This window comes from Cervus elaphus, chromosome 8 (assembly GCF_910594005.1).
Source record: "Cervus elaphus chromosome 8, mCerEla1.1, whole genome shotgun sequence".
Lineage (NCBI taxonomy): Eukaryota > Metazoa > Chordata > Mammalia > Artiodactyla > Cervidae > Cervus > Cervus elaphus.
In genome coordinates, this window is record NC_057822.1 from 15,260,573 (window position 1) to 15,275,893 (window position 15,321).

General features: G+C 40.3%; 1 protein-coding gene across 2 annotated transcripts in view; it reads right to left on the reverse strand.

Moving 5' to 3' along the window:
- Window positions 1-15,321, reverse strand: part of PHC2 (polyhomeotic homolog 2) — a 114,457-nt gene that overhangs the window by 78,863 nt on the left and 20,273 nt on the right. The gene's annotated exons all lie outside the window — the stretch shown is intronic.

A 15,321-nucleotide genomic window follows, 5' to 3' on the forward strand; every position in this document is an offset into this window, starting at 1 on the left:
GAAATTAGTCAATAATAATTTTAAAAAGAATACCTTAGATAGATGCACAATTAAAAACAACACCCCATCTGGCCCTGCCATTTGATCATGTAGCTCTACTTACAGCTGTATTTTTTTTTCCTCTCTCTCCTCCTGAAACCTGAAGCTTCAAAGCATTTGTGGAAAGACGGAATAAACAGTGGTAGAAAGATTCTAAGGCTGGCATGCAGATATAAACATTGATCTTGCCTCTGCACTATGAGTCAGACTAACTTTTTTCCTCACTAGGATGTGAAGTGCTTTATAAACCTTTAAACGCCATTAAATAGGTGCAATTATGATTTAACCCCACCTCACCCACTAGATCACACAGAGTAGAAGGAGAGGACTTTTCTCTAACAGGGGTTTCCCTGGGTTTGGAACAGCCAGTCAAAATGGAAGGGGATGAAGCATATCACAAACATAATATGCATAACATAATTCATTTTTGTTAATCCCACATTACTGAATGTATAGCTAGCTGGGAGGATATGGACCAAAATGTTAATAATGGTTGCTTGGGATGATATGGTTACTGCTGATTTTTGTCTGTTCATTTGTGCTCTTATTTATTTTCCGAAGTGCCTATATTTTTAAAAGTATCTGGGCTTAAACATCACAATATTCTTAGAAGAAAGCATAAGTGAAAAATGAAAATCTCAGGTAAATGGTGTTCATTCCCCATCTGAACAACGTGTGGGCAGTCATTCAGAAGCTGGAGGTGCAGGTCTGTCCGCAGCATCCTGCTGACCGGGGCTGGGGGCAGTCCTCATCTCGCCGGTACACTTTCCAGTGGACATTCCAGGGACTACCAGGTCACTGTCAGAGTGAGGAAGCACACAAAGATGGGGGGCATGGACTCCTGGGATCATCTCCAAGCAGGGAGTACAACTCCTGACCCAGCACTGGCCCTGAAGTGTTCCTGCAGCAGGTCACTCAATCCAATTCACCTTCTCAGCCTTACTCAGTATTGCTTGGATGGCAAGTGGAAAAGATGTGGTTTCTGAGTGCAAGGACTTCGACAATATTGTAAGGACAATAGAAATACATACAGGGAACTACAAGGCAAGGCACAATGTGGAGACTCCTACCACGGACGTACAAAGTGAAGGGTGGAACAAAGCAGTGTGAGGCAGTGGCTTTGGGGTCACCCAGGCCTGGGACACACGCTGTCACCAGTGTGAGTGAGGACAAGGTGCCACACCCTCATGTGTCACTATTTCCTCATCTGTAAAACGGAATAATCACCCTTGAAGGGACACCGTGAGAATAGAGGGGATCTCTGTAAAACCTCTAGACCAGCACTCACGCAGCAGGCATCCACAGAAACTACTGCAGTTGTTATTGCTTTGGATGCTAAGCCAACAAGGGTCACGAGGGCCACATTACAGATGCTATCACCACTGTCCCCATTTAGAAAAAGTTCTATGGAGACATACAATTATAGGTGAACGGACATGAAAAAGTTCAGTCATTGGTGCCAAGGTTTCCTGGCTGATACCACACAAAAGGTCAGTCTTTTTCTTTGCTATTAGACTTGAACATTGCTCTTGGACACATGTCAAGAATCGGCTTTGCCTCTAGACAACTGTCTGTTTCCCAGGCTGTAAATACAGACCCGATGAGCAGTTTATATCCTAGAATTCTGACTTGGTCCATGCTTTCAAAATTTCTCTAGCAAGGCTCCTCTACCAGTCATTGGATTTGGCAAAGAAGCTGATGCTACTGGGGAAGAGGGGAAAGGAGAGAATAAAGGAATAGAAGTCACAACCCTGACCCCAAGAACTCTTAGGTGGGAATGATCAGGATATGTGTGGAGGCGGGGCTGGGGATGAAGGTAGCTTTAAAATATTTATAAGATAATATTAAATGAATGGAACTAATTCACAGTTAAGTCTTACTTTCCAAGTAACTATGTTTCTGAAAATTCATGTGTTAATATTTGTATTTAAAAGGTCCTAGGAGCTCACAGAAGTCAGTAACAGGATTGGGAGCTTGGGATCAGCAGATGCAATCTATTATATACAGGATGGATAAACAACAAGGTCCTACTATATAGCACAGGGAACTATATATATTCAATATCCTGTGGAATATGAAAAAGAGCATATATATACAACTGAATCACTTTGCTGTATAGCAGAAATATAATATTATAAATCAACAATATTCAATAAAATAAAAAACATATGACTTAGAAGGAATATAGGCAAAGGATATGAACAAGTAGTTCATCATCATTTGTTAAAAAAAAAAGTGATAAACCTATAAAAGGATGTTTAACCTCACTCATACTTAAAGAGATGCAAAACAAAACAATACATATAAGATTGGCAAACATTTAGAAATTTGATTAATAACCAGGGCTTATGTAAGGTTCGTAAATACATTTCTCAAACTACTTGCTGGTGGGAATGTAATTTGGAATATCCTTTTGCGAGGACAATTTGGCAATAGATATCAACATTTTAGAGCACATCTAAAGAAACTCTGCTCCTAGAAATCTACCCTCAAGGATATATACCCCAAAATATTTTAGGATACACGTACTAGATGGCCACCACTGTCATAGCAAAAACCTAGAAACAATGAATATTCATCAGCAATGCCATAGTGGGAATCATAAAAATACCAGCAGTGGGAAGAATGAAAATAGCAGAAGTTAATATTAACTGAGCACTTACTTACATGATAGGCAGGTTCTAATGCTTTGCATTATCTCATTTAATCTTCACATCCACTCTGACGTAGGTATTGTTGACTGCCCATTTTAAAATGAGGAAAATGAGACTCACAGAGGTTAAGAAACTTGTCTACTATTGCCTAACAGGGTTTGGGGCGCATGTTCTTAATCACACGCATGCACATACACACGCACCCTGGAAAACTCTGCATCAGTTAAAAAGAATTAGAATTGTACAGTAAGAATTGTACACATTATTATGGAAAGATCTTGAAGATATATTACTAACTGAAAAGATCCAGATGAGAATATTGTGCTTTAGTTTGCTCTTCCTGTGTTAATAAAAAAGGAGATATGTCAATGGATGATTACATCCTTCTTCTTTATATTTAAAAAATAAGAAAGAAAGAAAAGCATTTGGAGAACTGTCTGAAAATTAAAGGACTCCAGTCCCAATAAAAATATAAATCCTTTTGTAATGTAAAAACTGCAACTGGGACTTCTCCAGTGGTCCAGTGGTTAAGACTTCACCTTGCAATGCAGGGGCATGAGTTTGATCCCTGGCAGAGGAATTAAGATCCCACATGCTGCAAGGTGCAGCCAAAATAAAAAGAACTCTTAAAAAAAAATGCAACTATTTTGTTTAGGAGGGCTTGTCCATGTAAATTTTAATAGTGGGTTTTCCTAAACGAAATGATCTCTTCAGTGTAGTGAGGGAATGAGTGTTGAAGAAATGAGGGGAGGATGGGTACTGAATCTGGAAGGCCAAACTAAACATCTAGATTTACAGTGAAACACGGAGCCATTAGACTTGTTTATAAAGAGCCCTGATAGATCTGATTACATTTTTTGAGGAGGATTGTTCCAGTGGCCATCTGTGGCACAGAGCAAGCTACGGAAATGAAGCTAGAGCATGTGGGGAGGTTGACTGCAATGTGAGCAGAAGGTCGAGAAAGCCTGGGCCAGTCCGAGGATGTGGAATTGGTAGGGAGACGCAGAACAGCCGATGGGTGTCTGGATGAGACCAAATGTGTGCCGCTCTTCCTGGTGCATCGGTTGCTCCTTGTCCACTTTTTCTCTCCTCCCTCAATTCTTTGGCCCTCTAATGACTGCCATCTTCATCTGGGCCCTCATCATCATGTGGCTGAGTTGCTATTATACTTCTCACAGGTTCTCCCTCTTTATAATGTCACCTCTTCTCTAATTCATCACACCCAGCTTCACTGACTTAATATTTCTATATAAATCTATAATTTTTACTGACTTTTTGGACACAGCTGGGCTGTGCTCCCTTAAAGACCATAATAGTGAAGCCTTAGGAAAGAATTCATGCAACTGCTGCCCAATGGGACCCACCCATCCAACATCCCTGTTTACTCATTCAATTAAGTACTGAGCATCAGTCATGGGCCAGACACTGTTCTCAACACTGGGTATACAGCAGTGAGCAGAACAAAGTCCCTGCCTTGTGAAGTTTACACTTCAGTTGAGGGGGACAGAAATGAGTATTTGGCTGTGTCACATGCTTTGCAGAAAGTGAAGCAGGGTCAAGCTAAGAGGAGCTCTGGGGTGGAGGGGAGGTTGCCACCACATTAGTGTTAATGGATCAGTTGTATCCAACTCTTTGAGACCCCGTAGACTCTAGCCTGCCAGGCTGTTCTGTCTATGGAATTCTCTGGGCAAGAATGCTAGAGTGGATAGCCATTCCCTTTTCCAAGGGATCTTCCCAACCTAGGGATCAAGTCTCCTGTATTGCAGGTGGGTTCTTTACTGTCTGCGCCACCAGGGAAGCCCCAGGGGAGCCATCACATAGGGCGGTAACAAAAAAACTTTCCCTTTAGGGACATTTGAACAGACCCAAAAGAAAGCTGGGAGAAAGCCATAGATCCATGGAGTGCTCAGGAGGATGAGCACCCCAAGCCAAGAGAAGAGAGGCTGCAAGGGGCCTGAGGTGGGGCCACGCTTCATGTGTTCAAAGAGGAGTCAAGTAAAAAAAAAAATACCTCAGTGTGGCCGACCTGGGGTCAGGGAGGCTGAGTGGGAAACAGTCCCGATTGAATCATGTGGGCCAGTGGTTCTCAGCTGAGGGCAATTTCTCCCTCCAAGGGATACTGGGCCACATGTGCAGATACGTTTGGTTGTCACAGCTGAGGCTGAGGTCATGCTGGCATTTTGGCGCTGATGGGTAGAAACCTGGGATGCTGCTAAACATCTCGCATGTTCAGGACTGCCCCTACATCAAAAAAGCGTCTGGCCAAAATGTCAGTAATGTTGAGGCTGAAAAATACTGGTGGAGGGCCATGCAGGAACTTCGAGTTTTACTCCAGGTAAGCTGGGAATTGGGAAAGGAGTACATCAAGGCTGTATACTGTCACCCTGCTTATTTAACTTATAGGCAGAGTATGGCATGTGAAATGTTGGGTTGGATAAATCACACGCTGGAAGTGGGGAGAAACGTCAACAACTTCAGATATGCACATGATACTATCCTAATGGCAGAAAGCAAAGAGGAACTAAAGAATCTCTAGATGAAGGTGAAAGAGGAGAGTGAAAAAGTTGGCTTAAAACTCAACATTCAGAAATCTAAGATCATGGCATCCAGTCCCATCACTTCATGGCAAATAGATGGGAGAACAATGGAAACAGTGGCAAATTTTATTTTCTTGGGTTCCAAAACCACTGCGGACAGTGACTGCAGCCATGAAATTAAAAGACACTTGCTTCTTGGAAGAAAAGCTATGACAAACCTAGAGAGTGTACTAAAAAGAGAGCCATCATTTTGCTGACAAAGAAGGTCTATATAGCCAAAGCTGTGGTTCTTCCAGTAGTCATGTATGGATGTGAGAGTTGGACCATAAAGAAGGCTGAGCGCCAAAGAATTTATGCTTTTGAACTGTGTTGCTAAAGAAGACTCTTGAGAGTCCCTTATATTGTAAGGAGATCAAATCAGTCAATACTAAAGGAAATCAACCCTGAATATTCATTGGAAGGATTGATGCTAAAGCTGAAGCTCCAATACTTTGGCTACCTGCTGCAAAGAGCCGACTCATTGGAAAAGACCCTCACGCTGGGAAAGATTGAGGGCAGAAGGAGAAGGGGGCAACAGAGGATGAGATGGTTGGATGGCATCACCAACTCAATGGACACGAGTTTGAGCAAACTTTGGGAGATGGCGAAGGACAGGGAAGCCTGGTGTGCCGCAGTCCATGGGGTCACAAAGATTCAGACACGACTGAGCGACTGAATAGCAACGACAAGCTGGGCAGTCACCTGTGGTGTGAGGTGAGGGGTAAATAGGGTGTAGGTTATAATTTTTAAAGTCTCACTTTGGTTTCCACATGGAGAACAAACTAGAGGGGCAAGGACTGAAGCAGGGACCTCTTAGGAGGCGTTTATAACCATCCGGGCAAGAGATAGTGGTAGTTCGAACTAGGATGCTGTGATAAAGTTAAAAGGAAGCAGTCTGCTTCTGGATGTATCTTGAAGGTTGAGCTGGTAGGACTGGCCGATGTTATCAAAAGGAACTGTGATCACTTAGTCTTTTTACTCTACCACCTACATGCCAAGCTCATCCCTGCCTCTGTTCTGGTTATTCCCCTCCTCCTGCCTTGGGGCATATCAAAATTTGGATTTCAGAATCTCAAGCAAGAGTCTTTCTTGACCAACAGAGCACTTTCTTCTTGAAAGCTTTTCTAGTCCATGCCTCAACAATCCACACTTTAGTTTAAAAGTCACACCTCAATTTAACTCTCAGTATGCTTTCTACTGTATACATATATATCATATTTTATGGTGAAAACTGACAGAGTGCTTGCTATCAACATTTTGTTAGTATTGTACTAGAGATCCTAGCTATCCTAGTAGGACAAGAAAAATGATTCAAATGGATAAAGTAGAAGAATAGGGAAGGAAGAAACAAAATTGCCATTATTTGCAGATTACATGATGGTGCACATAGAAAATCTAACTGAATCTATAGTTAAATGATTAGGATTAATATGAGCTTTTAAATTTCTGACTACAAAATCAATATATAAAATCAACTGTATTTCTTTATATTAAAACAAAGATTTAAAAATGAAATTTAAAAAGAAACAAAAAATATATAAGGTACTTAGGCAAAACCTAACAAAAAATGCTGCTGAATGTCTATCATGAGTCCAAGACACTTATGGGGAAAAATTACAAAAATTTTAGTGAAAGACACTTAAAAAGACCAAACAAATGTAGACATATATTATATTCAGACTTGGAAAACTCCATTATAAAGAAGAAATTTCTTCTTAAGTCAATCTGCACATTAAGTATAATTTCAATATAAATCCCAAGTTGTTTTTTTTTTTAAACATGACAACCTGATTCTAAAATTTATATGAAAATGCAAAAGACCAAGAATAAGCAAGACAGTCTTGAAGAGAATGACAATGTAGGGAAATTGTGCTACCAGTTATCAAGCTACAATCATTAAGAGAGTTTGGGTTTCTCACTGGAATAAACTCTGCTCTCGAGAGCCCAAAAGTTTGGAATCTCTTCCAAAGTCTGCATTCTGTGACATCATGTTGGTAGCTTGAAACTGGTCATGGTGAAAGTATTTAGATCGCCCCAGAAATCAACATATGCTGCAAGTCAGGGCTTTTTTGAGTGTGCGAGAGAGGAGAGAGAAGAGCTGTCTGCTAAGCATATATCAGCACATCCCTGAATGAAACCCAACAGGGATTCCCAGAACAGATACACACATTTATGAACACTCGTTACCTGACAGATGGGTATGTCAAATCAGAAAAGAAGGGATGGACATTTCATTAAACAGTGCTGGGAAAATCAGGTATCTGTGCAGGAAAAAAATGAAACTGATACCTCATTTCATGCCAACCCCCCAGTTAGTTTTAGGTAGATTAAATGCTTAAGTGGAAAAGATAAAAATATAAGACTTTAGAAGAAAATCATAATGATTTCAGTGTAGGAAAGCGTTTCTGTTTGTTTGTCTTGGCTGTAATATGTGGCTTGTGGGATCTCAATCCACTGACTAGGGATTGAACCCAAGCCAGGGCAGTGAAGGCACTGAATACAAACCACTAGACCACCAGGGAACTCCCAGAAAAGATTTTTTGATGTGGACCATTTTTAAAGTCTTTTAAAATTTGTTACAATATTGCTTCTCTTTAATGTTTTGGTTGTTGTTTTTTTTTTTTTTTTTTTGGCCCTGAGGTCTGTGGAATCTTAGTTATCCAACCAGGGATTAAACCCTCACTCCTTGCATTGGAAGGCGAAATCTTAACCACTGAACCTCCAGGGAAGTCTCTAGGAAAGGGTTTTTAAATAAGATTGATAAATTTGACTACATTAAAATTAAAACCTTTTGTTCATTAAAAGGCATGATAAAGGCAAATGCAAACCTTATAACTGATAAACATGTTTTTGACATACATCACCAAAAAAGAATTTGCATCCAAAATATTAAAGAATGAACCAATGAGAAAAACGTACAACAGAAAAGCAGACAATAGACTCTATTGGATTTTCCCTTTGGTGAAATACTATGTGGTCAATAAGCATACAAAAAATATTCACCTTATTAATAAACAGGAAAAAGTTAATTAAAACCACAATGAGGTAAAACTTCAGAGCCATCAGACTGGCAGCAATTTTAGAGTCTGATAATGTCAACACTGGGGAGGATTGGAGGCAGTGGTTACTCACTCTGAGAAGGCAGGAGTATATGCTGAGACACCACTTTATGGAACAGCTTGATGCTTCACAGTGAAGTTGAAAATACCTGTGTGACCAGAGATCCCACTCCCATGTACACACCTATCTTAGAAACACTGTTTCACAGGTTCGCAAGGCAGCATAGAGTGATGTTCATGGTGGTGGTGTTGGTTACAGCAGAAACTGACACTGATCCAAATGTCCATCAGAGCAGAACGTAAAAATAAATGGTGGTATATTTACAAAACAGTGAAAACAAATGACATACAGCCTCATCTCACCCCCGACAGATAAGAAACACAGAAAGTTGGGCAACAGAAGCAAGACTGAAAGGAATGGATACAGTATGATTCCATTTACACAGAATTCACAACAGCCAAACTGAAAAGTATATTGTAAAAATAACAGTGTATTGTTTACAGAAACATTCATATGTGGTAAAACTATAAAGAAAAAGCAAGGGAATACTTATTGCCACGGTTGGCAGAATGGTATCTCTGAGCAGAGAAGATGATGCAACCAGGGAGGGGCAGATAGGTGTCTCCTAAGGTTCTCTCAACTTGGGTGATCAGTAAATACATTCACTTTATAATTGTTCTTTAAATCCTATATATGCATATTACACACATTTCTGCACTAAACATTTCACAGTAAAACAAATGAACAAGTACCTCCAGCGCCTACCTTGTGCAAAGGCATTGTGGATGCAGAGCTAAGACTGACCCAGATTCCACCACTACTCTGCTAAAATGACTCCCACTGAGGTCAGAGGCTTTAATGCCACTCAATCTAACAAACATGTTCATTCCTTGTTCTCCTTGATGTCTCAGACGCCCCTCTCTCCTTGGAACGGTGTCTAACTTTGGTTTTCTTGAAACCACATTCTCCTGGCCATTCCTTCTCAAGCTCATGCAGTGGTCTTGCTTCCCACCACCTAACCACTCCATGCTGGAGTTTCTCAAGGATCATCTCTGGAACTTCATTTTTAACACTTCCTTCTCTCCCTCTCCAGACATTTACATCCATGCCCATGGTTTCAATTATCTTCTGTAAATCAAAGATTTAAATCTCTAGCTAAGACCTCTCCTCTGAGACCTAGGCTGATGTATCCCTTATCTAGTCAATATCTCTCTCTACTTGGACATTCCAAAACCCTCTAAATCTTAACCTGTTAAAAGGGAAACTTATGATTTCTCTCCAAAATGGGTGTTCTTGTGTTCTCTCTTAGAGAACGGCACTGCCAGTAATCCTGGACAAATATTACACCATGAAAGTAAATAGCCTTTTGTTTTTCCTCCTATAAGATGCAAGAACTTGCTCTTTTCTCTCTAGAAAAGAGTTGAAAACAAAGAAAATTATTTTGGTTACAGCTCTAAGTAGAAATGAAACCTTTCAAAAAAACAACATCACCTGGCAATTTAGGCTTCCTCCATAGAGGGAGCTCAGTAAAGTTAATTCCTTTCCCTCTAATTACAAGAGTTTCTCAAACACAACAGTACTCCTATGTAATTAAAGTATTTTACACCCTCCTCCTTTCAACCCATAGTGCACATTTTTCTTGTCTCTTCTTTTTCTCTTTAAAAAACACTATAGTTTTGTATATAGTAAGTTCTTAAATAATTTGATTTTTCTTCATTACCTGTTTCTACTTTTTTCCTGTTTGTCCTACCTCACCTCTTCCTGACTGAATAAGATGCTACTTCAACCAGTAAACATTTACTGGGCACCTACTGTGTGCACTCTGGGATAGAGCAGTGAGCAAGATAAGATTCCTACTCTCATGTGTTTTTATCTGGGGCAGAAAGCAAACAATTAAAAAGCCAGATAGGATTGCACTCATTAGGGAATTAAAATTGGGTCACGTGATGGGGAATGACTAGTGACTTCATGAGGCTAGTGGTCAGGGAAGGCCCTGCGGAGGGTTATGGTTAAAACTGAGATCAAACTACAAGGAGACAGCAATTGTGTTCCAGGAAATTCGAGGAGTTGGTGCAAAGTCCCTAAGGCTGAAACAGACTTAGCATGACTGATGACTGCACAGCAGACAGGATAAGTGGGCCAATGGTATAAAATGAGAGGAATGCACGGCTTAGATCATACAGGGCTGTGTACAACCAGGGTAAGAAGCTGGGGTTCACTCTTCTAGAAATATATTATTTTTATGCCTCTAGGTTCTATAGGGATGTTCTTGCTTTCTTTCTCTACACCCCCCACCCACCCTGTCATGCCACGCAGCATGTGGTATCTTAGTTCCTGACCAGGGCTAGAACTTGTACCCCCTGCAGTGGAAGTGCGGAGTCCTAACCACTGAATATTGGTAAATCTCTGCCTTTTTATTTTCTTCATCAGTCTTCATAAGGATTTTTTTTTTTCATAAGGATTTTTAATCTTATTACTCTTTGGGTGTTTAGTTGCTCAGCCGTGTCCGACTCTTTGTGACCCCATGGACTGTAGCCCAACAGACTTCTCTGTCCGTGGCTTTCTCCAGGCAAGAATACTGGAATGGGTTCCCACGCCATCCTCCAGGGGATCTTCCTGATCCAGGGATCGAACCCGAAACTCTCACATTCTGGGTGGATTCTTTACCACCTGAGCCACCAAGGAAGCCCTATTAGTCTTTACAAAGCACCAATTCTTAGTTTTCCTGATCCTCTCTACGAAGGTTTTCTTTTTCATTAATTTCTGTTTTTGCCTTACTTCCTCCCTTCTACTTTTTGGGGGTTTAATTTGCTGTTTTTTCCCCTACTTCTTGAGATGGGTGAGTTTGAAGGAATAAAATTCTCTTTAACTCAACTTTATTTACACCCCAGGAGTTTTTTATATACAGTATTTTCCATTGTCATTCAGTTACTTCTAATTTCTACTGTGATTTGTTCTTTGACCCAGGGGTTATATAGAAATGGACTGCTTAACACTGAAATATTTGGGGCAGAGTATGTGTTTTCAGTCACCCTTTTTTATTGTTCTTAATTACACTGATGTCAGCATAATTATGTGCAGCTTTAACCTCTCGGAATGTGTTGAAATAGCTCCATGTCCAGGACATACATGGTCAACTTTTATAAATGCTCCATATGTGCTCCTGAAGAAAATGTGTACTCTTTAGATGTTAGGTTGTTCTTGTTTAGTCGCTAAGTTGTGTCCAACTCTTTTGTGACCCAATGGACTTTAGCCCACCAGGGTCCTCTGTCCATGGGATCTCCCAGGCAAGAATACTGGAGTGGGTTGCCATTTCTTTCTCCAGGGGATATTTTCAACAGAGGGACTGAACCTTGCGCCTTCTGCACTGGTGGACGGATTCTTCATCACTGAGCCACCATTGTTAGGTACAGGATTCTATAAAAGTCCATCAGTGAAATTAGTTGCTATTCAAATCTTATATATTCTGTTTTTAAAAATATATTTATTTATTTGACCACACCAGGTTTTAGTTGTGGCATGTAAGATCTTCATTGGGTGATCTTTAGTTGTAGCAGGTGGGATCTAGTTCCCTGACCAGGGATTGAACCCAGGTCCCTTGCATTGGGAGCACGGAGTCTTAGCCACTGGACCACCATGGAAGTCCCTATATCCTGTTTTTTTTTGACTGCTTGTATATCAAATGCTGTGAGAGAAATGTAAACATAAAACACTTCAATTGTGAATTTCTGCCCTGCAAATTCTTGCTTTCTGTATCTTGAGTCATTTGATTGGGTAATTACAAATGTAAAATTTATATATACTCCCGATAAATGGAAACTTTTTTTTGAAGTGATAACTTTTTAACTCTAGAAATGTTTCCTGCCTTACGCCAGTTTTGTTCATTATTAGTATAGCATTGTCAGTTTCCTTTTGGTGTATGTTTTTGTGATATATGCTTTTTCCATTTTTAAATTTTCAAACCTTCTGTTTATTTATGTCAAAGTTTCTCAACCTTGCCGCTGCTGACACTTTGGATCAGATAATTCTTTGTGGTAGGGGGCAGTCCTGCACACTGTAATTTCGCACCATCCCCAGCTTCTGCTTGTCAACAGTACACCCCCTTCTTTCCAGCTATGAGAGTCAAAAAAATCCCCAGACAGGCCAAATGTCCCTTTGGGGGCAAAACCACCCTCAGTTGAGAAACAATGGCTGATGCTGATATTTTAGGTAGTCTTCTGTAAACAGTATACAATTCAATTATTATTCAGAGTGACAATCTTTTGTCTCTTAAAGGGAACATTTAGTCTATTCACATTTAATGTCATATTAGTAAATTCTCAGTTTTTGTTTGCCTCAAAATGTCTTTAAGTTTCCTCCTGGGATATCCACCTGCACTGTTTTCCTTGGCTTTGGTCCACTGACAGTGAGAACAGAAAGAATGCAAATCTCCAAAACTGCCAGAGACACGGCAAGGGGATTTTACTTCTGCTGCAGAACACTTGCCAGGTCATCTGGTGATTTTACAGAAGCTAAAACATCTCCTTTGGGCAGATGCTGCTCCCCTGGCACATGGCTTGGCAAGTGGAAGATACCCTTGTAGGAATGAGAAAAAGGCACCCTTTTTCCCTGGGCAGAAGCGGCTCAGAGCCAGGCAGGGTTCTGGTGACTGGAATGAGGACTAGATTTTTGCTTCCATTAACTCCCTGGCAGGAGGTCCTTGTAAAGCAAACCATCTGCGGAAAGAATTACGGAAGTCTTGGTCTTCTGGCTTCCACTGTCCATATTGAGAAATTAGCCATCAGCCTGTCTGCTACTTCTTTGAAGATAACATTTATTTATCACAGGTTTGTCTTTGGTTGTCTGCAGTTTTACTATGATGTATTTTAAGTGCATATTTCTTTTCACTTACCAGCTTGGGACTCATTAGGCTTCCTGAATCTATGGGTTGTTGTTTTATATTAGTTTGAAAGAATTCTCAGCCATCATCTCTTCAAATAGGCCTCTGTCTCCAGCTGCTTCTCCTTACCTTCCGGGACTCTCACTAAAAGCATATTGTCTACTTAGTCTCCAATTCTATCTTGTATATTCTTCTACCATTTTCTCTCCTGCAATCTGGGTAAGTTCTTCAGAACCATCATTCAGTTCTCTCAACTGTGTATAATCTGTTGATTAATATATTCACTTAGTTCTTAATTTTGGTGATTGTATTTTTCACTTTTGGAAGTTCTATTTCATTCTTTTTCCAATCTGTTACAACACTTCTTATAGATTCTGGTTCCTGCAGATATTTTCAAGCTCATTAAAAAATTATTTACATGTAGTCAGCAGAGTTGTTTTAGAGTCTGCCTAAAAACCACAATATCTGAAGTTTTTTGTTGTCTGCCGTCTCTATTGGTTATTACTCAGCATAGCCTGTTATGTTTTAGAACTGATTATCTTTGACTGCTGGTCATTATACTTGGAAAAAATCATTTTTGAGGTTGAGTCCTTAGGATAATGGCACAGACTTCTACAAAGGATTTTCTTTTACTTATGCTGGGGACCAGGGGCGATGACTAGTATTCATTCTAGCCTAAGTTAATAAAAGTTTGAGGCTCCCTGGGTCACCTGTGTCAACAACCCTGAACTGCTCCAGGGCTGATTTACTTCCACTTTACTCTCACACTGAAGGTACAGCTCTTCATGGTCCCAGTTTACGAAAGGAAGGGCTTATTAGATTTTAAGTTTTGATTCCTGTCTCCTTTGTCCTGTAAGGCTACCAACAACCCAGTTTGAGTTCACAGATATTCCTCCCAGATTAGCAAATGTTTTTACAGAAAAAGAGGCTTTGAGTACTCAGCTTATATCTCTGAGTTCTTGCTTTACCCAAGATTTTGACTCAGGTCTACAAATGTTGCTATTTTGTTAGCTCTTCAGTACATTTAAGAAAATTAAAAAGAATATTTCTTTCAACTTTTATAGTTGTCCTCAGTGATCCTAATTACCTAGCCCAACATTATCAGATATGAAAATTCCTAGATTAAGTGAGATGAGAAGCCAATAGAGGACTTTGAAATAAAGGAGGAAGGTAATCAACTAAGTTTATTTTGATCACATTTTGTCAGACTCTGTTTATAAGCAGAAGGGATAACATATTTAAAACATTAACCAAGAAAAGAAAATAACAGTTTGAATTGTGTGAATTTGGTATTTGCACAACATCTGCTTTACAGGAATGTGTGTTTTCTCCAGACTAGAAAGTAAGCTCTTGAAGAGTAAAGATCCTGTTTCGTGAGCATCCACTCCTTTCTCTAGGTTCTATGACAAAATAAAACGCCAGTCTTCTTGTCTTCTTTGTCACCTTCTTGGCCCTTCTGGGAACCTTAGGAGAACTATATTCCCCAATTCATCTCTTCCCTCATCTCCTACCTACTTGTGGTTGGGCATTAGCTGAATACCGAGAGCAATGAAAATGACCGTACATCAAGTCTGAGGATTTAATAAGAGTGCAGGGATGCATGAATAGGTAAATACAAATACAGAGTCTGATACTGTCCAGTGTTGTCCAGCTTACAATGATGTCCAGCTTCTATGACTCATATACTCATTGGAGGATCTAAAATAAAATGTTAGCAGCATCACTTTGGGGTGGTAGGATAACAGGGTTTTTTCCCCTTGGCTTTGCTTATTCCCCACCCCCCACCTTCTATAATGAACATGTATTCTATAATAAGAAAAAATTGATTGATTATAGAGTTCTTTTCCCTTATGGATACATCTAATCCACCACCTCAGACCAGTTATTTCTGGGTCCAGTCCATCAAATTAGCAGAGAAGTCTGTTGCTGCTGCTGCTGCTAAGTCACTTCAGTCGTGTCCGACTCTGTGTGACCCCATAGATGGCAGCCCACTAGGCTGCCCCATCCCTGGGATTCTCCAGGCAAGAACACTGGAGTGGGTTGCCATTTCCTTCTCCAATGCATGAAAGTGAAAAGTGAGAGTGAAGCCGATCAGTCATGTCTGACTCTTAGC